Raw genomic sequence first — 23,624 nt, 5'->3', positions numbered from 1 at the left:
GTGCATGTGAGATTGGGGTAAGTGTAGGGTATTTTGTGTAGATTTGGGGTCAGGCGGTATTTTCTTACCACCAAAAGAAGAGTGGTAATTTGGTGATAATTTATCCTTGCATTTAGATTGGGTTTGGCCTCACCTCCTTCCAGTGACCATGTCTTGTTACACTATATTGGATCATTTATTGATATACACTATTGGAGGTATATTCTGGCGGTAAATTACTTAGTAGTGAGCATCATCTTCCTCCCCTATTCATATCCCCATCATCCCCTTCCTTATTCTTATAATATTCTTGTGATCTATAGAGAGCCTTGGACCTACATTCAGAGACACCACACTTTCACATAGAGCGTCACCTATAACCTGTAGTGTTATCACTGATTTATCTACACCAGTGAACTATGTGTCCATAGGCTTCATTACTGGTTCATGGACCCCCAGTAATCTATATATTGTATTAGATTTCGCCCAGCCAGCATGCACTGGGGAACACACGCATACAACTATTTATCACCGCTAAGTCTTATTTTAGGACAGCTTATTCTGTCTGTTAATTCATCTACATGGGAAAAAATTACAAATGTACTACCTAAAACAAATCTTCCTCGTGTCATAAATGCTATTCCAAATGCACCAAGAAAAGAGAAAAACAAAAACTCTCTACACGTTCTGCTTTTATATTGTGTATATTAAAAACAATTGCAATTCAAAATAACATTTTACCAATTACATTGCGTTGTTCTCTGTAATAAAAAACAAGAAAAGAAACAATACAGAGACAGAGCAACATTCACTTTGCAGCATTATCATATGACGAATTAAATGCAGGGGATTTCTTTTGGCTACTCTCTCTACATGACCTATTAGATTGCTACTGTTCATTCACACGAAAGTACACAGCGACCCCCTCACTTAACTTTGGCTTCTTACCAAAGATCTGTGGTTTTCTCCCCCAGACGATCTCCTTCAGAAGAGTGAGCCCAGTCGACAGGGGTTGCCTCCGTAATCTCCATGTCTGATATGCACAGCGAAAATTCCAAGCCAGTGCCAAGACACCAAGATCATCCGTCTCTCGAGCCCAGCAAAAGCGAACTGCCTCTCCCTCTGTCAGACTTTTCCCAGCAAAACTCTGCACCGTCCCATTCGGCCTACGTGGCACAACTGCAGATACACTTCCTTCCAATCATATTAGCAGAAAATGTATTCTGTTAACACCCTCATGTCCCAAACAATGGTAGCTCAGATTATAATAACTGTATCTTGTTTGATTTCCTGCTACCTTCCTGCTTTCTGCATTCAACACAGCAAGAGAAAAGAAGAGAGAAAAATCCAGTGCACGTTTAAAAAACGAATTTCAAAATATGTATTTTCACCTTACTTTGTACATGGGACTACATTATAATGTTACTGGGTTAGCATTAGTGATTAGTAATTGTTATTTAAATCAGTCAGTTATATAAATAATATTCAATAATGTAGTCCTCTATGCATGAGGGAATCCAGAGAAAGAAAAAAAAGATGCACTTTTACTCTCTGTAGAAAGAAAGAAAAATGATGCACTTTTACACTCTGTAGTTTTATATTGGGCTTTGGCTGCATTATGAATTCCATACCTTGCATGCCTCCAGCCACATATTTAATTCACCTGTCATACTGGCAACATAGGACTGGCTATATGTGTATGCCACATTATTGCTGGTAACAAGATGCCATCACATTCAGTGAGTTGCTATAAGCTTCAAGGGGCTATATATTATACTACAGAAGTGTGCGTCTGGGATTGTTGCAAGAGACATGTGTTGAAGCAATAGTTGTGCTAATTGATAAACTGTATGTCTGGCCATATTCATGGGGGATTTTCATGTTTCCATTTCCAAGTGAGGATGAGGGCTGTGTGGATTATCGGCCACTCTTTCATCCACGGCTGCAGGACATTTCAGAGGGCCAACCACATCTGGGTTCTCGGATAGATGCTCTCTCGGTCCACTGGTTTGGTGTTGGGGGAATGCGCCTTCAGCAGCTCAGAGGAGCCATCAGCGATGCCCAGGCAAAAGAACATGTCTCCCCCCCCCCCCCAACCTTATAGTGGTGCACCTGGGAGGAAATGATTTGGCGTCTATGGGACGGAAAGGGGTACAGGAGCTACTGATGGCGGAACTGGAATGAATATCACAAAAGTTTCCAAACACTTTTGTGGCCTGGTCCCAGATGATTCCCAGTAGGGATTGGAGAACTCCAGGGAAGGAAAGGGCCATCAATTCCTCAGTGAGGAAACTGAATTGCGAGCTGGCAAGACTGACAAAGGGCAATGATAGAATTCAGACAATTCACCATGGCTTCATCAAAGGTGAACTGATGTTTCACCGAGATGCAGTGCACCTTTCAAAAAGAGGCATGGACATTTTCATTGCAGACATTTTGACTTTTGCCTAGATGCTATGTTGCGGGGGGATGGAAGCCCAGTAACTGATGGACTAACTGGATTATGTGGCTTGGTATTAAAATTCTGAGTAAATATGTTGACAGTGAGACTCCGACTTCCTAGCAATTGATGAGTACGTTGTGTTCATGGCATGTCAATGTATTCAATATATCGGTAATGCTTATTACTTTGTAAACCATCACCACGTTCAGCAGCCTAATTCCACTTGCTTGCCCTTGCAGTAGTTCTGTCCTTGTGACCTTCCCCCTTCCAACAAAAAACCCTATGTGAATGAGCTGGGGGTTTTGTCGAAAGTGTGTCAGCAATTGTCTGGAAGGCCCTGCCATGTACTTACCTTATCTTCACTGTCTGCGTCTTGATCGCCTCTGCCTTTTCAACTCACCCAATCACTTATACGTTACGTGGTTGCTTCTCACCTCCATTTCTCATCCACCTGCACCCCATGGAGGAGGGGAGGGTGCAACGCACGTTAGCTGTCTCTGAATTGGAATTGTGGGTTCCATCCTCATCCCCATACTTGTATTTGTGTAATGTATAGCGGACGAGGACATCTTCCTTAAATTTTCTGTCATTGTTGTAGGTGGATTTGTTGTAGCTGTCTACCCACTTGTAAGAAAGCAGTGAGCTAGTCCTTAGCATTTCACGTGAGTGTTTGCAAAATAGTACTCTGTTTGTTGTAGCATGCTGAGAGTACATCATATTGCAGAGGGCTGCTACAGCTTGTTAGCAGATTCTGGACATGTTGGTGTACTTGTGTGGTGTAGGTCTGTGGCATTGAATACCCCTTACTCTACTAGGTTCCGTACTCAGAGACTGAAACAATAAGTATGTGTGCTTCTCAATCTGTTCTTTGGGCAGTGAAGGTTTCCATAGCGACATTAGCCATGGCTTCTCGTCGCACAATGTCTGGTGCAGAGGCTTTCGCTGCAGTGATGGAGTCTGGCTTGGAGTAAGCCACAGAGCTGGATGTGCAATCTGAAACAGATAGCGCTTCTGAGGGTGCGCAGGAAGTTGATTGGGGAAGTGAGTTTTTGACGGATGCTAGTTCCTCCTCCTACTCATCATCTGATGACAAAGAGGATGAAAGAGTAAATGCATCTTTTCCCATACTTCCCACACGCAGAGGACCTGTAAGGGTGAGGGGACATGCAGGATGTGCAAGGAATGTGCCAGATCCTTACATGGCTGATGAGTCGCAGTGGGTGCCTCCAGCAATGGCTCAGCCTGTTGTGCCCCCTTTCACTGGTATATCAGGGTGCACAGTGAATACAGATGGGTTTCAGCCTATTGACTTTTTCAACCTTTATGTTGATGATGGGTTCATTGCAGATGTGGTTCAGAAAACCAATGTGTATGCTGCACAGTTCTTGACATCACAGGGACCCACTCTCAAACCCCATTCCAGAGCACAATCATGGGTTCCAACGACAAATGTTGAGATGAGAACATTTTGGGGTCTCATTCCGCTCATGGGAATATCGCCGAAGCCGTCTATCTCAATGTACTGGTCTACTGAAGCTGTATTTCCCCTTTTTACCCAGCAACATTGAGTAGAAATCGCTTTCAAGCACTGCAACGTATGTTGCATTTCAATGACAACTCGGCAGCATTACCCAGAACTGACCAAACTGTTGATAGGCTATTGCAACTTCAGCCATTTCTGAAGCACTTTACTCAGCAATTTGCGCAGGTATATGTTCCTAGTCAGAACGTATCCATTGATGAGTCATTGATTTTGTTCAAAGGTCAGCTAGTGTTCAAGCAGTTCCTTCTGAGCAAGAGAGCACGATACAGGATCAAGGTGTACATGTTGTGCGAAAGTACCACTGGGTATGCCTACAGCATGAGATTCTACACTGGAAGAAGACTCCACCCTAAACCCTCCGGGCTGCCCAGCCCATTTAGGGACAAGTGAGAAGATTGTTTGGGATCTTCTCACACCATGGCTCCACAAGGGTGCCCATTTGTATGTGGACAATTTCTACACAGGAATTCCACTCTTCAGGGAATTGTACAATGTGGGCACATTGGCTTGCGGTACAATCCGCAGTAACCTCAAAGGCTTCCCCAGACAACTTGTGTGTAAGAAGTTGGACAGGGGAGCATGTATGGCATTGTGGCGGAATGAACTGTTGGCAGTAAAATTCTGCGACAGAAAGGATGCGCACATGCTAAGTACTATTCATGATGAAAGTACTTCACTAGTCACTGTGCACGGGCAGGCTCAGCAAGTGCGGATGTCCAACTACATTCTGTACTACAACAAGTACATGGGTGGAGTAGATAAAGCAGACCAAGTGCTTCAGCCATACCATGCTGAACACAAGTCGCGCATGTGGTACAAAAAGTTGACCATGCATATTATGCATGTAACTACGCACAATGCTTATGTGGTGTACCGTGCAGCTGCTCCAAAAAACAACCTCTCGTTTCTGAACTTTGAAAAATAAGTTGTACAATCTCGGACTATGGTCCATGTACAAACTCCCTCCTTTCCAGAGGTAGAAGATGTGGCCAAATTGATAGAACGACACTTTGCTGATTATGTTCCTGCCACACCCATGAAGACACAACCTTACAGAAAATGTAAGGTGTGTACAAAACAAGGAATGAGGAGGGATACTCGGGTGTACTGTCCCCAATGCCCTTCCAAGCCAGCCCTCTCCCTATAGCCTTGTTTCCTTTTGTATCATACAAAGGAAAAGAAAGTTTTGGGAGATTCCGGGAATGCCCATCATTCCATGAAAGGGACCCATAGGCTCTGAATTTGTGCATGCCTTACAAAGGAAGGGCACTTCTGCTACCTGCACTGGAAACAGCATTTCAACTCACTTCACTTTATTTAGCGTGCCTTCACAAACATTTCTAGTCCTGCTCCCTCCACTTGAGGCCAGCCTTGAAAAGGTACACCACTCCAGTACCTTTCACTTGAGGCCTGCCTTCGAAATAAATGTTGGTCTAGCTCCCTCAGCTCGAGGCGTGACTTGCAAAGAAACGCAATTCAGGATCCTTCCATTTGAGGCATGCCTGCGAAAGAAAATTCACTACAGCTCCCTCCACTCGAAGCGTGCCTTGCACAAGAAAGGAACTCCATTGTGGTTAACTCCCCTTTGGCGTGCCTTGGCAAGCAATGCTAGTCCTGCTCCCTCCACTTGAGGCCTGCACTCTGTTACCTTTCCCTTAAGGCCTGCCTTAGAAGGCAACGTCAGTCTAGCTCCCTCTGCGCGAGGTGTGACTTGCAAAGGAACGCAATTAAGGCTCCTTCTACTTCAGGCATATCTTGGAAAGGAATGCCACTCCAGCCCCCTCCACCTGAGGCATGGCTTGGAGAAGAAGGGAACACCACTCTGGTTCATTCCCCTTTGGGGCGTCTTGGCAAGGCATGCTAGAGCATCTTGCTCCAGTTGAGGCCTGCCTTAGAAACAAACGTCAGTGAAGCTCCCTCTGCTTCAGGCGTACATTGGAAAGGAATGCGATTCTGGCTCCTTCCACTTGAGGCTTGCCTTACAAAAAAAGTCTGTCCTGCTGCCTCCACTGCGGACGTGTCTTACGCAAGAAAGGAACACCATTCTGGTTCACTCCCCTTTGGCGTGCCTTGGCAAGCAATGCTAGTCCTGCTCCCTCCACTTTAAGCCTGCCTTGGAAAGGCACACCACTCTGGTACCTTTCACTTGAGGCCTGCCTTAGAAGGAAAGGTCAGTCTAGCTCCCTCTGCGTGAGGTGACTTGCAAAGGAACGCAATTCAGGCTCCTTTCACTTGAGGCGCATCTTGAAAAGGAATGCCACTCCAGCCCCCTCCACTTGAGGCATGGCTTGGAGAAGAAGGGAACGCCACTCTGGTTCACTCCCCATTGGGGTGTCTTGGCAAGGCATGCTAGTGCAGCTCGCTCCACTTCAGGCCTGCCTTAGAAAAAAACGTCAGTGAAGCTCCCTCCGCTTCAGGCGTACATTGGAAAGGAACGCGATTCTTGCTCCTTCCACCTGAGGTTTGCCATGCAAAGAAACACCGGTCTCGCACCCTCTACTCGAGGGGTGCGTTGAAGAAGAAAGGAACACCATTCCGGTTCCCTCCACTCAAGGGGTGTCTTTCGAAAATAGTACACACCACTTTGGCTCCCTCCCTTGAGGCTTTAGTGTCATGAAAGTGGTACTTGGACACCATCTATATGGTGGAAGTGTCTTGCGTACCTCGTACCACCCTTCCTTCTTTATTGTTTTACCTAAACTAATGTTATGTGTGGTGTGACTGAAATGTCTTCTGTAGGAATGTCTTTTATATGATTGGTGTGTGAGTGAGGTAAAGCTACGTAGTACATGCAGATGTAATTTCTGTGAATGCACTTTTCCAGCACTGCTGAAATGATTAGCATGTTAGAGGGTGTGAGTTTAGTGTGAGTAAGGTTGCACATATTAATGTTTTAACATGAACGGTGAATGCAGACATACTTGCTATGGGCATACTCAAAGTTGGTGTGAAAGACACTGCCTGTAGGTCAGGTAGCCAAGTGAGCCAATGTCCACTTGCTATCAGTGTGCAGAAACAGTTGGAGGCACATGACATTGGAATGCAGACACAGTTGCTATGTAAGTGCTGGAAAATAATGTGAAAGATATCGCTAGAGACACGGTTGCATTATGAGCAGATGTCCACTTGCTGTGAGTGTGCAGATACAGTTGGTGCCACATGACATTTAAATGCTGATACAGTTGATACGCAAGTACTGGGAAATGGTGTGAAAGATATCACGTGGAGACACGGTTGCATTGTGAGCAGATGTCCACATGATGTAAGTGTGCAGATACGGTTGCTGTGGCGCAAGTGATTTGATAGAAGTGCAACTGCTGAAATGGATGCCTATTAACTGCAGACACGAAAGGTGTATGAATGGCCAGTGAACGGTGGGGGGTGCCTTGACGTGGCTTCACTGCTCATAAGGACTTTCCTCCTTGTGCTAAACCCCACCCTGCCTGTCTGACTGCATTTTGAACTGTATGAATGAGAAGTGTGAGCAAAGGTGCATGTGAATGGACTTCAAGAGAAGAAACAGAGTGGCAGTGGGTTCTACACAGTGATTCTTGTATTCCCAGAGCACCTATTGTACAAATAATAATAATAATAATGATTTACCCATTCTCACCCAGGTGACGACACCCGCGCATACGAGGTCTGCCTCTCATTGGGACATCTGTGGAAATGCGGGAAGGTAGGCCATGTGTTGCTGGTGGTGTGTTTTGGTCAGTTGGCTGTGGGAAATGTCAGAAAACTGAGCTGTTTCCCCCACATTTCCAACTTTGCCTGGGCTTGTGGCTAATGTTTGTTTGTTTGTTTGTTTTGTTATTTGTAATCCGCACCTAACCCAGAGGTAGCAGGGCGCAAGAGCAACAAGAGAATTGTATAGTTTAGGTTACATAAGGCACTGCAGATAGAGTTCAGCTATGGTTACAGTGCTGGACACATCATCAACATTAAACAAAATACAATAAGTCATATTTACATACAATATACAGGATTTACAAGTTTCATATTATAGCCGAATATATACAGGGAGGCATAGGAGATCAGCGATATATGAATTAATTGTCATGTTCCTTAATCCAAAGGATAAGTTTAGATCTAAATTGTAGGTAGGGAAGGTCTTCCCTTAGTGAGGGCGGGAGGGAGTTCCAGTGTTGTGCTGCTTTGACAGGAAAGCTGCTCCCCCCAGTCATAGTACGTTTAAATCTTGGCACCAGTACAAGGTTGGAGTTAGCCTTTCTGGAGGGGCGGCAGGGTACTTGTCTGGTGAATCTCGCTGTGAGGTATTGAGGGGCAGATTGGTGGAGACATTTTGAGTCAGGGAGACAGATTTAAGGAAGATCTTGTCTGTGGTGGAGAGCCAGTTGACAGATCTTCTGGTGTCTGAAATGTGGGCTTTCTTCGGGAGACTTAAGGCTGCTCTTAAGGCATTATTTTGCAAGATTTGAATCTTGTTCATAATGTATTTATTGCTACCTACGTAGAGAGCATTACAATAGTCCAGCTTGGACAGGATCAAGCCTCTAGCTAAAGTAATACAGTTGTTAGGTGAGAGGAAAGGTTTGGCTGCTCTGATTAATTTGCAGGTGTAGGAGTTAGCGGAGGCCATAGCATTTACTTGTTTTTTGAAGGTTAGTGTGGAGTCTAGATGAAAGCCAAGGGTTTTAACCTCCTTGGCCACAGCAAATATGTCATTAACGATTTCGAACGATGAATAGCTCTGGCCTAGTTTGTTGAGATTAGATGTAGTGCCTAGAATGAGGTGTTCCGTTTTGTCACCATTCAGGCATAGACCGTGTGAGGCCATCCATGCCTGGATGATGAGGTACACTCTATTTACAAAGGCCAAATCCTTGTCATAATCCCCGTCAGTGGGATGAGGATCTGAGTATCATCAGCGTAGTTCGTGTAGGGGATACCCAGACCATCAAGATCATCGAAAAGGGGCTTTTTGAAGATGTTGTACAGAGTAGGAGAAACACAGGAGCCCTGGGGCACACCACAAGTAATAGGCATCCGGTCAGCAGCTGCTAGAGGGGAGAAGACTCGCATTGTTCTGTTATTGAGGAAGGACTGAATCCAGTCAATTGCCTCTTGGAAGAAGTGGGCTACGGACTCTAAGGGGTTGCAAAGGATCTTATGATCAACCAGATCGAATGCTGCTGAAAGATCAAGGAGCAACAGTAGTGCCGTCTTACCCTCGTCTCTCAGCTCATCTATTTGTGCCTTAAGGTCTATGAGCGCAGTCTCAGTTCCATGTTGGGGTCTGAAGCCTGACTGTCAGACTCCTAGAAGTGGTTGTATTCAAGGTAGTGTTGGATTTGTAAGTATGCTATTTTGTCAAGGATTTTAAGTAGGAATGGCACTGTGGTGATGGGGCGGTAATTAGTTGGGATGGAAAGATCTAGATTTTGTTTTTTAAGGAGTGGGAGGACCCAGGATTGTTTCAAGTTATTAGGTATTGTGCCTGAAGTAAAGGATGCATTTATTAGTTTAGTGATAAAAGGGGAGAGTTCACAAGCTGCATCTTTTATGAGTTGTGCTGGGCATAAGTCACCATGGCAGTTCGAGGGTTTGAGAGTGAGGAGGACTTTTTCAACCTCTTTGGTAGATACTTTGCGAAAGTTAAAGTGGGGAGTAGGTGTGTGGGGTGGAGTCAAGATAGTTTGCGGCACTGGCGCATTAGTGTTACTAGACTTGGAAGTATTGAGGAGATGTTTGTATGCCCGTGCACCAGTTTTTGTCCTTGAGGCAGGAATCTGGGGTTTGGATGGGGGATTCTACCTCTTTCAGAATTGCGAAAAGCTCTTGGGTATTTGACTTGGCTTGAGAGATTCGGAGGTTGTAGGAAGTTTGTTTGGCTGATTTCTCTTTTGTAGAGAGAGGCTAGTTTACATAAGTTAATCTTATTAGTCTCTGAGGGATCTAGCCTCCAGATCTTTTCACATCGGCGTTTCTCTTGTCTAATAGTTTTCAGGTGAGGAGGGAACCAGGTATTCACATGTTTGCGGGGTTTGCTCTTTCTAGTTTTCAATGGTGCTATGGAGTCAAGGGATAGTAACATCACTTTGTTGTACATATCTACCATAATGAAGGGATCTGTGTGGTCCAGGATAGAGCTTAGAGTAGGTAGAATCAAGGGGATGAGGTTTTCAGGAGTAATGTTTCTTTTGTTTCTGGTGGGGACAGCCGGTGCTATGCTGTCAATATGCGGGGGAGGTGACGCCTCTAGGGAAAACGTAATCAAATGGTGGTCAGACCAAGGCTGGGGCATTATGGAGGTGACCGTAGTTGGGCAGTTATGCTCGGTATTCCAATCAAGGGTTCTGCCTTTGATGTGGGTAGGATCTTTTGGGTGAATCCTAATTCCTCTAAGGAATTGTTAATTTGGGTGGCATTAGAGTGTAAAGGGTCACTGAAGCCAAGGTTTAAATCTCCTAGTATGAGGCTCTGAGAGGAGTTCTTGAGTTGCTGGAAAGGATGTTCGTTAGGTCCTCTTCAAAGGATCCTAGAGGGCCTAGAGGTCAGTATATGCGGTGGATGGATACAGACTGGGTATTAGAAATGGTTAACTTGGCAGTGAGAGATTCACATGAATCTGTGTTATGAGGCGGAGAGAGTCTCAGTGTTAGGTTGGTTTTAGCGATTTTGGTGAGACCTCCACCTCGAGAGGTGGTAGGATCAAGTCTTAAGAGGGTGTAGTCATCTGGGATGGCTAGCATAATTGCTGGACCAGCTGCAGGGTGGAGCCAAGATTCAGTAATAGCTAAGAAGTTGATATTTTCACTTTGTAGTAGGTCTGCTATATCTGTTGATTGGGCCACCATAGAGTGGGCGTTTATAAGTGCGCCCTTTGTCCCGGACTGTACTGGTTGGGCCAATGAGGACTGTACCATGTGATTCCATTTCGGGGCAGAGGTAGGCTCTCGGAAGAGTCTGGTATTAAGCTGAAGAGGGTGCTGTGAGTGGCTAGTTTTGCAGGAACCAGAGGTAGCATTACTCAACGCTGTTTTGGTTAAAGGGTCGTACAATCTTGGGAGTCTAGCACGTAATTTGAGGTTCCTCTGTAGTAGAGTACAAGGCCTGGTAATCATGTCAACCTGCTTAGGGAGGACATGCGCAAGCGCTGGTGGAGGTGGGTGTTGTAGCATAGCGAAGTCTTGTAGGGTGATTATTTGGAGGAGGGTCCTTAGTAAGACAGTGTAAAGCGGTGGAAGATACATATCGTGTGCGTGGAGCTAGTTGTGGGGTAGACCGTAGATCGTAGTGGTGTGTAGACTACTATCAAAACTGAGTTCATGGCTAGGTGTTAGAGGTAAAATTAAGCATGTAATCCCGTAAATCCATAGGAATATAATTGGGCAACTAAGCATATAGCACACATATTAGATTAATACAGTGTAAGGCTGCAGTCTATTGGCATGCATGGCATAGTAAATCTAACAAATCTGGCATGGTACTGGTACGTAGGAGCCTAGGACTATACAATAGTTAAGATACACATATGGAGTGAACAAGCTGGCATGAAGATAGTATACTTGGTGGCACGTTAGAAAGCAAACGTTCTCAGGCAAAGTTTACTCAGTTAAGACCAGTCAGGTTACAGTGTAACTTACAAAATGCTATAAGTCTATTGGCAATCTTGGAAGCGCCAGGGGATTCGAGGCGGAAAACTCGCAAAAGGTTGTGCGCTAGTGCGCAACTATGCGTGGGCGGCAAGTAGAGTTCAAAGGGTTATAGCAGCATGTATTTATGTAACGGGTCTGTTCAAAGAAGGTCAAGTGAATATCAGTGCAAGATAACTTTGATCAGGTACGCGGGCTAGTGTTAGCTTAATGGGGGTTGGCGAATCGGTAACATGTGGAATGCAGGTTAGGAGTCAGCGGCTTACAGCATAACACGCCGACGCGCCTGGTCACGCTCGGTCAGCTCAGTTAGAGGATGGCCTTCTCTCTAGGCCTTACCTCGTTGGCCGGCTCTCACCTGCCGGTGATTGTTGGCAGAATATGATGAAAATGAGAGCCAATCCAGTGGCAGCAGCAGCTAGTATGCAGTCAGGCATACAAAAAGGACAAGGTCAGGCGCGGGATACACAAAGCGCAGCGGCCATCTTGGAAGGCACGGATCAGACGGCTTTCGGTCGTTGCAATTAGCTCACGGTCAGTGTGCTCATGGATTCTGCAGGCAAGTAAGATGGGGATCTTGGCAGAATATAGCAGGCATAAAATCAAATTTAGATGACTTTTGGGCAATTACTAAGGCAGCTGATAATATGCCTAGAGCTTACCTCTGCATCTCGGCATCACAGGGGTGACGGGTACTGCTCCTGCAGTGCACGCCATGGCAGTGGAGCTCCTGCATACATTATGGGGTGATTTGCGCAAGGCAGACCTCTGTGGATTCCCACAGGTGTCTTCTTTTCGGAAATGCATGGGGTTCCCCGTTTTCCTTGGTGGCTTCGACTCCCTAGGCCCAAATGTGTAGGTTGTCCGCAAGAGCAAAATCTCTCAAAATCTGCTCTGCCAAAAGACTTGGGGTTACCATTGGTCTAGCCTTTTCCCTTTGTGCCTGGTAGGTGCATCCACACATGTGAGGTACCGTTTTCATTGGGACACCTGTGGAAACGCGGGAAGGTACGACATGTGGTGTTGGCGGTGTGATTCGGTGGGTGGGCAGAGTGAAATGTCCGAAAAATGATATTTTGCCCCATTTTTGACTTTTTCCAGGGTTTGTGGGTAATATATTCTGGGGCGATTCGCGCAATCAGACCTCTGTGGATTCCCACGGGTGTCCTCTTTTTGGAAATGCATGGGGTTCCACATTTTCCTTGGTGGCATCGATACCCTAGATCAAAATGTGTAGGTTGTCAACAAAAGCAACATTTCTCAAAATCTGCTCTGCCGAAAGGCTTGGCTTTACCAGTGGTTTAACCTTGTGCCTTTACGCCCAGGTAGGTACACCCACACATGTGAGGTACCGTTTTTGTTGGAACACATGTGGGAAGGTAGCACATGTGGTGTTGGCAACGTACGTTGGTGGGTGGGCACAGTGAAATGTCAGAAAATTGGGATTTGTTTCACCAAATTTCAGACTTCACGCAAAGTCACACCTCTGTGGATTCCCACGGGTGTCCTCTTTTCAGAAATGCATAGGGTTCCCTGTTTTCCTTGGTGGCTTTGACACCTTAGGCCCAAATGGTTAGGTTCTCCACAAGAGCAAAATTCCTCAGAATCTGCTCTGCTGAAAGACTTGGGGTTACAAGTGGTCTAGCCTTTTCCTTTTGCGCCCAGGAAGGTGCACCCACACATGTGAGGACCCGTTTTCGTCGGGACACCTATGGGAATGCGGGAAGGTATGACATTTATTTTGTTTGCGTGGTTGTCATAACGTTTCGACACATTTGCTGCTGCCCTTTATCACACAACCCTTTCAGTTCCCATATGTGACCTACATTTAGTCGCTGCTTTAGGCACTATACACTTTTATAACCTGCACAAGTCACCTACCCTTCAAAAGGTCTGCCTGTGCTCTTTAAAAAAATGTATGCTTGCCCTTTCTCACCACATTTGTTTTCCTTATTTACACATGCTAAGTACGTCTGTCAGTTTTTGGCTTGTGGTAATGCTTGTTTTGTGAAACATTACGAAAAATGTGTGCTTTCATAACTGGAAGAGTCGGGGAATATAGCAGAGCATTGTTTTACTCAAAATTCACAGAAGCCATTGCCTTACTGGGCCAGCCATGTCCACCACATACCTTTTTTTCTGTCATTTTGCCAATTTTTCCCCAAACTATGGAATTTTTCCCTACATAGTTGTTGCCTGACCTGCGCAAATCACCCCTTCCTAAACCTGGAATTTTGTCTACTTTTCAGAAATGTATGCCTTTCTGTCTTCCCATTCAGCTTTCCTATCCTTCTCTTCCATTCCGTCCACGCATGTCCTATTGGAAAAAACGGCCAAAATCGCCTACCTGTCACCAAAAGGCTGTTAACCATATCAAAATATGTTTTTTTGGTTTCCCCTCAAACTGTTCCTGAAATCCTGGCAAATGGGGAATTCAGCACAGTAAACCATTTGTTCCTAGCACTTACAAGGAAAATACCACAGGCTTCTTTGTACATAATTTTATTGGCATTTTCTGAAAAAACCCAAAGTTTTCTCCCTTTTTGGATATTTTCTCTCACCCCCTACAGCAAACTAAGATTCCTTGACTGCCTACATGTGGGTAAAAAAGGAGCCAAATATGGCCGAGATATCTTATGTAACAAAAATGTTAGAAGGGGTGGAATGGCGACATACGTAAACACCAAAAAAGGCCTTGGCACGGGGGGGGGTACACCTATGGCAGTTTAGGGGTTAAGGGTATGATGTTATCGATTTCTGTGACTTTCCTCCAGTGACTATCAGTCACATTGAAAGTCCCTTTAATCTGGACTGCATTGTCCCAATCCTTTACTTTAAGACTTGTGGTCTTAGGGGAAGGTGGATCCAGAATCACCTCTTTTTTTTTCTTTTATATGCCACAAAGACTTGGGCTTTTTTATAGATTGCAATGCATCCTCACTGACTTGCCTTTGCTGTATCTTAGATTCCACACTTAATTCAAAGCCCAAAGGAAGTAGATCAGGGGTCGCATCCAACAAAGACTTTTTCACGAGAATCGAGTTCAAATGCAATATAACCCAATCCAAACAGGAAACATGGACAAATTGTACTATTTTTATGCCATCCGAAACGATATCTCGCAGTTAAGGAGTGCAATGTAAAGGTTTGGCACATTGGCTCGATTTAGAATTAGGCAATCCCTAGAAGCTAGTAGTCTCTTAACTACTACAATTATTCGCCCTACATCTGAGCGGATGAGTTTAGATATCCCCTTTACCTCTAGGGATGCCCGTAAATCAGGTGGTATTTCTTAACCGTGAATTGTGGAAGGACACATTTTGCACCGCAGAGTTTGCCTCTTTTCTTCCAGAGTTTCAAAATGTACTGATCTTTTATCATTTAAATTCTCTCGCAGAGCATCTTTTGGCGATTCATGGAATGAAGACCTATTTTTTGCCCCAGTGTGGGGCTCATTAACACTGTTTCTCCCTTCGGGTGTGGCCTTGTGGTAACCTTGTTCTGCGTAGGCCTGGGGCTCTTCATCTGAATATGTTGTAAGATCCAGCAAAGCCAAAATTCCTGAGTCTGCACTTTCGTGGGACTGCTCAGCGGCCAGGGCTGGACTGGGAACTAAAAGAGGCCCTGGAAATAATTACTAGGGACCAAAAGAGGCCCTGGAAATAATGTTCAAAGTGGCCCCATATGACACATTTTCAGCAAGCCTAATGCTTTTCCTATGAGAAAATTTGGAAATGCCACACAAAAGAGGCCCAGGGTGCAGAGGCCCACCGGGAAATCTCCAGAGTTCCCTATAGGCCAGTCCACCCCTGTCAGCGGCCACTCCCCTGATATTCAAGGATCCCGGGGCCGCCAAATGGGGGATCTTCTCTCCTGATTGTGGCTCACCCTCCTTTCTCCCTCATTTTGAATTGCGGAGGGTGTATAATATCTCTTGGAGGGGTGCTCAAATTTCGCAAAACAGCTTGTGATCCATTAGCCTTTGATTTATTTGTTTTTTGTGGATTTTGTATTTTCTTTTTTCTTTGTTGTTGCCCTCCTGACCTCTCAGCAACAATTGCTTCTTCTTTAAGTTTAAGTTTCCAAAATTTGAGAATAATTTCCCACTTCACTGGTTCTTCGTCAATAGGCCTCTGTGAGAAACCTGAAGGTGTCTACCTGACTAGTACCCGGGGATCTGACATCCAGGTGGCCAGGACACGGCCATCAGTATTGGATCCAGTTCCTGGGGCTGGACCAGTGAGGGAGGATCACCTAGATGGGGGGTCCTTGGGAAGTGGAAGAGGGGCCCTGATGGGTGAGATGCGGTATACCCCTTCCTATAAGACCTTTTCCCCAACCTATTCCGTAGGATGTTCAAATACACTCACCTGGGTCCGTTCTTTGCTGGAGTCCTTGGTCGCTGCCTTCTTGCGGACGGACCTGGTTTTGAACAAGGCTGCCTGAGTCTCTTCCGACTCCAGAGTGCGTTCAGTTTCTGGGACGCGGGTCCAGGAATCCAGGGAACTAGGAAAGGTGCAACTAGCACATGAGTCCAGGAAATAGGAGGAAAGGAAGGGGCAAGGAACAGGTAGATAGACAGGTACAAGGAAACAATACCGCGAGCTACGGGACACCCGTCGGCTCGCTACTTTGCAATAGCATTGAGATGCGCGGAGCCGCTGAGGCGTGGTCTATTAATAGAATACGTTACGTCCAGCGCATGGAGCGAGAAAGGGGTTTCACGCTGGACGACCATGTTGGGAGTATTATGGAGTACAAGCCCCATTGTGACAAGGACCAGGAAGTCCAAAAGGGACGTGTTCTGTAGTTCATGACAGCATGCCTCCTCCAAAGACACTTTCCTCCAGGTTTGCCCGGGTGTATGAGGTGAAATCTGAGCAACCAAGGGGCCTTGATATTAGAAATAGGTTCCCAGGTTCTTTCACTAGGAGGGTATACTTTCCATTCAACCAGGTATTGAAGCTGGCCCCGTTTATACCTGGAATCGCAAATCCGGGATACCTCATATTCCAGTTGGTTGTCGACCAGCAGGGGAGGAGGTCTACAGGATTTCCGGGAGGATGGAATGTAGGGTTTCAATAAAGAGGTATGAAAAACTGGATGAATTTTCTTCCAGGAGTCTGGTAGTTTGATCCGGTATGAGACGGGGTTAATAATTTCCTTGATGGGAAATGGACCATAGTACCGGGGGGCCAATTTGTTTGGTTTTAGAAGTCGGGGTAGTAATTTTGATGACAACCATACTTGGTCACCGACTGCATAAGAGGGGCCTGGTCTTCTTTTGGAATCTGCATATCTCTTGGTCTGCGATCTGGCCTTCTCTAAGTATTCCTTGGCCTCCTGGTGTATGGTGACGAGGGTTTTGATCCAGGAGTCAACAGTAGGTACCGGTGTAGAATTAGGAAGAACAGAGGGTAAAACCGATGGATGGAACACTTGACTACAATAAAAAGGACTGGTTTTGAGCGCTGAATGTTCGGAGCGGTTGTAGGTGAATTCAGCAACGGTATCAGGAGTGACCAGTCATACTGGACCTTGGTGGCGAAACATCGAAGATACTGTTCCAGGGTCTGATTCGCACGTTCTGTGGCTCCGTTGGTTTGGGGGTGGTACCCTGAAAAGAGGGCACGTTGAATTCCCAGAATTCGACAGAGATGTTTCCAGAAATGTGAGACGTATTGAGGTCCTCTATAAGATATGATCTTGGAAGGAAGTCCGTGCAGGCGGAATATGTGTTCCAGAAAGTAGTGCTGTACGTCAGTCTTCATCTTAGGCCACCAGAACTGTCTCTGTATAAGACGGAGGGTATTGGTGATGCCACGATGCCCGGAGTGAAGTGTGTCATGACAGAGGTTTATTATTTTCTGTTGTAATTTCTGTGTAGGAATGAGCAGTGCATTGTCCTTGAATAAATATCCTTCCTTGGCTCTTAGATTCCATTGATTTTTCCTTGATATATCCTTCCATAACTCAGAGGATTGGGTTTGCGCTCGGATTTCTTCCAGGAGGTTGACTGCTTGAGCTACGAAGATCGTGGGGGAAAACTCAGAATATGCCTCATCTTCAGTGGTTACATAGTCAGGACGTCGAGACAAGGCGTCAGTAATCAGATTATGTGATCCAGGGATATGAGTGATGTGGAACTGGTACTGGGCAAAAAAGGAGGCCTAACGCGCCTGACGACTATTTCTACATTCCAATGACTGTAGAATCTGAAGATTCCGATGGTCTGTACGGACTTGGACTGGATGTCTAGCTCCCAGAAGTAGATGCCGCCATTCAGTGAAGGCTTGGCGGATGGCTAACAATTCCTTTTCCAGGACAGAGTAGTGTGTTTCACTCAGAGTCATGGTTCGTGAAAGATAAGCAATGGGGTGTTCCAGCTTATCTTCTAATTTCTGTTTCAACACTGCTCCTATGGCATAATTAGAGGCATCCGTTTCCACTACAAATGGTCGGCTTATGTCAGGTTGGGCTAAGATAGGAGCTTGTGTAAACTCGGTCTTCAAACGCTGGAACGCTGTGTCTTGCTGTGTGGACCAGATAAAATGGGTGTCCTTCTTTAAGAGAGCAACGATCGGTTGAACAATCTCGGAAAAGGTGGATATGAACTTTCGGTAGAAATTGGCAAGTCCCAGGAAGGATTGAACTTGTTTCACGGACGTGGGAGCAGGCCATGCCAGAATGGTCTTTACCTTTGAAGGGTCCATACCAATTCCCTCTGGGCTAAGGATAAATCCTAGGTAGTGAACAGAGGTAACGTTAAACAAGCATTTTTCGGGTTTGGCCAAGAGTTGGTGTTCACGGAGTCCTTGTAGTACTGCCTTTACGTGTTCTTCATGCTTTCGAGGGTCTTTGCAAAAGATCAATATGTCATCCAGATATACAATGACGAAGAGGAACAACATGTCAGAGAACACCCTATCCATAAAACGTTGGAAGACTGCCGGGGCATTAGCTAGTCCAAAGGGCATGACTAGGTATTCGTAATGGCCAAAGGGTGTTCTAAAGGCGGTTTTCCACTCGTCTCCTTCCTGGATACGGATCAAATGATAGGCACCCCGGAGATCCAACTTGGTGAATATTACCGCAGCTCTTACGGCTTCCAGGATATCTGAAATCAAGGGTAGTGGGTATCGGTCTTTGAGGGTGCATTGATTTAGGCCATGATAATCCAGGCAGGGTCTGAGTTCCTGGGTATCCTTTTTGGGAACAAAGAATAACGAAGTACCTGCTGGAGATTTTGAAGGTCTTATGGTGCAATTTTCTAGGTTGGTATCCAGGTATTCTTTGAGGGCCTTTTTCTCGGGTTCAGAAAGGATGAACATCCTGCCGAAGGGAATCACTGCTGAGGGTTCCGCTTCCATTGCGTTTCCATTGCGCAGTCTTCAGGCCTGTGTGGGGGTAAGGCCTGGACTATGGCAGTCGAAAACACATCAGCGTAACCTTGGTAGGCCTCAGGGACTTGTATGATATTGGAAACCACGAGTGGTGTTTCTTGGTCTTTATGCGGTTCCTTAATGAAGGTTCCAGGAATAGGCAGTGAGACATACAAAACTCTGAGCCTAGGAATAGTGATCCTGCTGTCCAGTTGATAAGTTGATATGCGGATTATGTTTTTGTAACCAGGGCATACCCAATACCATGGGGTAGTGGGCTGACTTAATGATGTCGAACCTAATCAGCTCTTGATGGTGATTTATTGAGAGCTGGATCTCCTTGGTCTGCAGGCTTATGGGCCCTGAAGTGAGGGGTCTTCCGTCGATGGCTTCCACAGGCTGCAGGGTACTTTGTGTCTCGTACGGAATCTGGTGACTAGCAACCCAATCATGATCAATGAAGATCCCCATAACTCCGCAGTCTACCAAGGCCAAAATGGGATAGGTCTTGCTCTTGGAGGGTGATAGAAATGCCTGTAGTATGACCAATTTGTTTTGTCCAGGAGCGTTCAAGGATGGAATTGATGTGGAGCAAACATCTCTCTCCCGAAGCTCTGCTCCATCTAGGATCGGGAGCTGCCATTTCCCGAACGCCGAGGGGGGGGCTAGAGGACATTCCCTAACCAAATGTTTGTCCGAAGCACAATACATACACAACCCCGTATGAATCCTTCTCATCCTTTCTTGCAGGGATATGGGTCCACGGAAGGCTCCTACCTGCATGGGTTCTGGTTCTGTGACTGAGCCTGGGTTTGTGTCCATTTTGACGGTGCTCTCAAAGGACACCTTGGAAGGATTTCCCCTGGATTTCTTCTTTTCAGCCTTTCTTTCCTGGATACGGAAGTCTATTTGCATGGCAAGGTCCATTAGTGCCTGGAATGAGTTTGGTCAAGGCACTCTGGCCAACTCATCCTTAATCACATCATTCAGTCCTCTCCTGAACAGGGTGAAACTCGCCTCAGAGGACCAATCAGCTTCCTTGGCCAATTGTTTGAATCGGGTGACATAAGTGAGCATATCCTGGGAACCCTGCTGAAAGTCTAACAGACGTTCCTGGGCACTAAAGACCTGTTCAGGGCGATCAAACATGTTTTTAAGGGCCTGTATGAACCCATCATAGTCATCTAGGAGGGCATCGCCGGAGTTAACGAGGGGTGTAGCCCAGGTTAAGGCATTCCCAGAAAGGTGGGAAATTATGAACCCCACCTTAGCACTGGGAGTCGAAATGTAATAAGGCTTAAATGTAAAGTGGACCAAACATGAATCCAGGAATCCAAGAAGGGTTTTTGCCGACCCATCGTATTTGTCAACAATGCCGCCCAACAAGACGCTTTCTTTTGTGGCCGAATCCTGGGATAGGACCAATTGTTTGAGTGCAGCGTTTTCCGCCTTTGGATTTTGGACCTCGGTTGATAGTTCTTGCATGCCACGCATCAGGTCCTGAACAGTGGCTTCCATGTCGCTATCGAGTTCGGTCGGGTGGCGTCTCAAACTGTCAAGGAGTTCTCCCCTTCTCACCTGGGTCCGTCCTTTGCTGGAGTCCTTGGTCGCTGCCTTCTTGCGGACGGACCTGGTTTTGAACAAGGCTACCCGAGTCTCTTCCGACTCCGCAGTGCATTCAGTTTCCGGGACGCGGGTCCAGGAATCCGAGGAACTAGGAAAGGTGCAACTAGCACACGAGTCCAGGAAATAGGAGGAAAGGAAGGGGCAAGGAACGGGTAGATAGACAGGTACAAGGAAACAATACCGCGAGCTACGGGACACACGTCGGATCGCTACTTTGCAATAGCATTGAGACACGCAGAGCCGCGGAAGGCGTGGTCCATTAATAGAATACGTTACGTCCAGCGTGTGGAGCGAGAAAGGGGTTTCACGCTGGACGACCATGTTGGGAGTATTATGGAGTACAAGCCCCGTTGTGACAAGGACCAGGCAGGAAGTCCAAAAGGGACGTGTTCTGTAGTCCATGACACCCTCCTTTTCCGACACAAATACTTTCGAATACCATGAAAGATGACGGACAAATACCAAAGACATCTACCTGACTTGCCCCAATGCAAGAGTCGGGCAAAGTCAGGCAATGGACCAGAATCACACACACCTGACGGGCCTTTCCGTTCCCTACAGGAATAAATGGTGGAGCACGAAACCACAATACGAGGAAGGCATACTGCACAATGATAGAACTAACCCAGCACGGCAGTTCAAGAGGTGGGCGAAAGACGGCGCAAACCGAGAGGGTGATAAGGAGAGAAGTAACCTTGCCCTTTCCAACCAAGGGCCGTGAAACCTCCACAGAAGAAATCGTAAGACCGCAAACCATAGCTAGCGTGTGTTGCAGCAGGTGTCAGTGGTACGCAAGACACTCGTTCGCTGATGAGCATGCCGGGGAGATGCTAGTCTCCATGGTACCAACCTTGACTTGAGAGAGGAGGAAAGCCAGGCGGTTCATCACAGCTGGTGAGTCGAGGGGAGAACCGATAAGAAACCGAAATGTGTTGAACAAAAGCAGCAAACGGCTAATTGAACTGTTAAAGACAAAGAACTATTGATACTACGAAAGGGAAAGCATGCAGCAGAGGAGTCTGGCACTATGTGGTTGCTCACCCAGAAAACGCTGGGCAATTATCCGAATTGTTGAAACTACCAAAACCAGAAGGCCTTGGCAAAGGCGAGAAGGGGGTCAAAGTGGTCATGCAGGGTTCTTGTAAAATCCTCTGTACAGTCGACAATCTTTGACCGACAGATAATTGTGAATCTGGGGAAACTGAATCCCGCACCACCGAATAAAAGCAATTGATAAAGTTGGCAAGAGTGAACCCGAAGGAGGGATGCCGATAAATGGGGGCCCCGAAATACTGTGTGTTGACAAGAGTGAACCCGGCATGTCCACAGTGAACTGTTTAGAAAGACATTAAGAGTGGTGAATGTCAAAGGGGTGAAAAACCAACACCCGAAGATTTGTGAATACCAGAGGGGTCCGAGCCTAAACGAGGGAGATCCAGGGATGAAACAGATATCACCCAAACGTGCAAGTAGAAAAGAACTTTGAACTTTTGTTTATTATTTTGGAACTCATCAGGTCTTTGGAGGCAAGAAACATTTTGTAGAAAAGAGACTTAACCATCGAACGTCCTGATCGCTGAGAGTGGAGCTGACGGCTCGTGCTGGGAAAGCGCAAGTGTGTGCTGTGCTCCAGAATCCTACCTTGTCTCATGCTAAAAACATGGGGAAGGGAGATTCCAACTACCACATCCTGACATATTCTTTGTGAACACTTCCTTTTTCTTACGAACATTATTCCACACTTCAATTGTATTTATAGTAAGGATTTGGCAATAGATTTCTTAGTATAGGCCCTTTTATTTGACACGACACCACAAGGACTGTCTTATTTTTTATTTAAGAGTCGAAGCTTGCTCACATCTTAGATTTAGGTTTAGATTAGGTGTTTTTCCAACTTACCTTTACAGTTTAATAAACACCCTGGAACTGTGATTACTTATGTCTGTCTTTACTTTTGCCATCATGAGTTCCTTGCAGCTCCTTCCCCTGAATCACAGGGTATTGGGAAGCCAAGGCTAGCATAGTAGGTAGACCTTGTTCCTGTCCAAAAGCAATTTTGCCATATAATAGAGGAGTTCCATGCTCAGGGTGCAGTTCCTGGGCTCCCCCACACCCTCCTCCGCAACCCGGGGTGTCAAATTCTGGGATCGGATCTGGGGGTGGCTCTGAAATTTTGTCGGTTTTTGGGACACAAGTGGTTCCAGGACAGAAGAAGGCTGTAAGATCGACATCTGAGTACCTAAACTGGAGGAGTATCACAGAGAGATATCTTCCACTGGGAAGTTCTGTGCCATTTCACTGACTTTAAGATAGCAGCCATCATAATGTTTTGTCTCCCTCCTCTTCTCTTACCAAATCGTATAGTCTACCTTGCTATTGGGCTGAAGATTCCGCTTCTTTATCCAATCACCGTTGTACCTCAGTTGTAAAATATTACAATAATTTCAGCTTGGTATAAGTCATGGCCAGTAATATGGCTTGGTCTTTTATAGTTTCATTCATTACTTCAAACAATTTGGAAAATGATGTAGGGCAATTGCCAGCACAGACATTATGTTAGACTGAATCTGCGCTGTTGCTGCTTCTGATAATTGATAATTAAATTCAAAGCGAGTATGTTGAGGCATATTGATTTCAGGGGATTCTGAAGATAACTGTCACAGGTTTCCCCCTTCTCACCTGTCTGTGTTGTTTGTTGGAGTTCTTTGATGGAGTCTTCTTCCGCATAGTTCGGGTCTTGTATAACCCTGTGCGTATGTCCTCGGGTTCCAGCGTGCGTTCAGCGTCCCGTCTCCTGGGAACGTTCAGATGTCCGGGAAAAGTCCAGGAAACGGCAAAGAGTGCACTCGGGAATGAGTGCACGGAGATCCGGGATGCAATAGAGGACATAAAAGGGGAGGAATGAAGGAGGAGGAATTTAGGGGGTACGGGAACCAGGAATCAAAGAAATTAGCAAAAGTGAACTACGGAGCAAACGTCTAGCCACTGCAAGCGTTAGCGTTGAGACTCTCAGGGCTGCGGGGCGTGTCAACTTT

Source organism: Ambystoma mexicanum, chromosome 10 (genome assembly GCF_040938575.1).
Source record: "Ambystoma mexicanum isolate Mex_15411 chromosome 10, UKY_AmexF1_1, whole genome shotgun sequence".
NCBI lineage: Eukaryota > Metazoa > Chordata > Amphibia > Caudata > Ambystomatidae > Ambystoma > Ambystoma mexicanum.
Note: the sequence above shows the minus strand (reverse complement) of the source record.